This window comes from Triticum dicoccoides, chromosome 4A (genome assembly GCF_002162155.2).
Source record: "Triticum dicoccoides isolate Atlit2015 ecotype Zavitan chromosome 4A, WEW_v2.0, whole genome shotgun sequence".
Classification (NCBI taxonomy): Eukaryota; Viridiplantae; Streptophyta; class Magnoliopsida; order Poales; family Poaceae; genus Triticum; species Triticum dicoccoides.
In genome coordinates this window covers 32,655,303-32,657,861 of record NC_041386.1, presented here as the reverse complement: position 1 = coordinate 32,657,861, position 2,559 = coordinate 32,655,303, and the positions used below count along the sequence as shown (strand labels likewise).

General features: G+C 44.2%; 1 non-coding gene across 1 annotated transcript; it reads right to left on the bottom strand.

Moving 5' to 3' along the window:
* Positions 1 to 230: 230 nt before the first annotated feature.
* On the bottom strand, positions 231 to 302 carry TRNAF-GAA. Its single transcript has one exon. It is a non-coding gene; the product is annotated as a tRNA-Phe (tRNA).
* Positions 303 to 2,559: the final 2,257 nt, after the last annotated feature.

The window sequence follows — 2,559 nt, the reverse complement described above, 5'->3', positions numbered from 1 at the left end:
GACAACACAGTTTTCTTTTTTGAGGTCGCGTGTTCTGAGCGCTGTCTGCATTCGGCGTTCATCGGCTTTGGTCCAACCGTTAAATCTTGTTTGAAGGGCCGAGGCCTAGTTTGGTGCGGAGGCCCACACCGTGTTGCTGCTGCTCTGGGTTGGGCTGCATGAAACAAAAATACCTGGGAATACTACAAAGGAATAAAAAAACCTGGGCCGACGCATTGAAAAAATGTTTGTGCGGTGAGCGTGGTCGAACACGCGACCTTCAGATCTTCAGTCTGACGCTCTCCCAACTGAGCTATCCCCGCTGTTTAAATAAATAATTAAATATACACTTCAAAAATACAGAAGAGTAAAAACGCGTTGGAGCCGAGGGATTCCAAAAATTATTTTGCGGTGAGCGTGGATCGAACACGCGACCTTCAGTCTGACGCTCTCCCAACTGAGCTATCCCCGCTAATACAATTTCAGGTAATTAAAACTTATTGATGATTAGTACTACCTCCGTCCGAAAATATTTGTCATCAAAATGAATAAAAGGGGATGTGTTTAGATGTAGAAAACAACATCAACTGACTTATGCATCCGTTTTAGTTATTGGGAAGCTTCTAGACCTTTTGAGCGTTTTTTCCTTCTTTTTTTCGTTTTCTGTTTTTTCAGGTCGTGGTATTTTCCTGTTTATTTTTTCTGTTTAGTTTTAGTTTTATTTTTATTTTTATTTTTTTTCTTAATTTTCATTTTTTTCGAATTTGTGAATGTGTTTCAGATTTGCAAACTTTTTCAAACTCATGAACTATTCAATAATTCGTGAACTTCTTTTTCAAACCCATGAACTATTCTCAAATTCGTGAAGTTTTCCAATATTTTTGAACTTTTTCCAAAATTATGAACTTTTCCCGGATTTTTTGAATATTTTTCAGATCCATGAACTTTTTTTCCAAATTCGTGGAACTTTTTCCATACTAATGTGATCTTTTTTAAAAAATGTGATTTTTTAAATTTCATGAACTTTTTTAGAAAGAAAGGTCAACGGTCTCATATTCAAAGGACAACCGGTGGCCCAGTCAACCGATCTAACGTATCGCGGGTGGTGGGGAGCGACCGCGCAAGCGAGCGTTTGCATTTCCTGGGCGACCCAAAGCGGTGGGTACAACTGTTAATGCGGTGGGTACAACTGGAATCGACTAGCATAGAAGAGACAATCTTTTTATGATCTTGTCGGTTTTTGCTTTTCATGTGGCTCATTGGGACATTTGTATGGTGTGACTCCCGCGGAGCGCGATAGTCATCCTTGTCTTTTGTTCAGGCAAAATATATGGTGGCTCATCGTTAGGTGCGGATGGGGCAAAAACCAGAGGAGTCACTGAGAGCCTTTCGGTGCATATAGCGTCCAAGTAAAATATAAGGTGGCCCAGCAATAGGCGTAGTCGGGTGAATAACTAAAGGAGTTAGGGAGAGACTTTCGGCGCATATAGCTAACTGAAGATGGTGTGCCGAATGAAGTAGAGGATGGAGATGTAACACCCTCGATGCGACTATAGCTTCCACGTGTCGAGGCACGACTTAGAGACATAATCGCATTGAAGGCATATGTCGCAAGTTAGGCAATCTTCACAATATCCCATGTAATATGAATAATAAAGGGGAGAGCATAGTTGGCTTACACTCGCCACGTCACATCAGAGTACATAAATAACATACATCATCCATACACTCATGGCCCGACTACGGCGCCAAAATAGAAGAAAAAACCCAACATGCGACACGGTCCCAATCACCCCCAACTGGGCACCACTACTGATCATCGGGAAAAGAAACGTAGTAACGCTGAGAGTCCTCGTCGAACTCCCACTTGAGCTCATACTCGTCACCTGGAGCGGAATCACCTGGACCTGCATCTGGAGTTATAGTAATCTGTGAGCCACATGGACTCAGCAATCTCGCACCCTCGCGATCAAGACTATTTAAGCTCATAGGAAAATGGGTAAGGCAAATATATGTGGAGCTGCAGCAAGCGACTAGCATATATGGTGGCTATCTTATTCGCAAAAGAGAGCGAGAAGAGGAGGCAAAGCACGAGCGAGAAACTAGAGAGCAACCTGCGCAAGCATAACTCCAACACCGTGTCCACTTCCCGGACTCCGCCGAGAAGAGGCCATCACGGTAACACACTCAGTTGATTCATTTTAATTAATTAAGATTCAAGTTATCTACAACCGAACATTAACAAATTCCCATCTGCCCATAACCGCGGGCACGGCTTTCGAAAGTTCATTCCCTGTAGGGGAGTCCCAACTTAGCCCATGACAAGCTCTCACGGTCAACGAAGGAATAGACCTCCACCCGAGACATTCCGATCAGGCTCGGCATCCCGGTACAACAAGACAACTCCGACAATGGTAAAACAAGTCCAGCAACACCACCCCCTGTGCCGACAAATCCCGATAGGAGCTGCACATATCTCATTCTCAGGGCACACCGGATAAGCTAAGCGTACGGGAGCCAACGTAACCCAAGTTGCCGAGGGACGGCCCCGCACGGTGCTCTAGGTTGGACCAACACTCA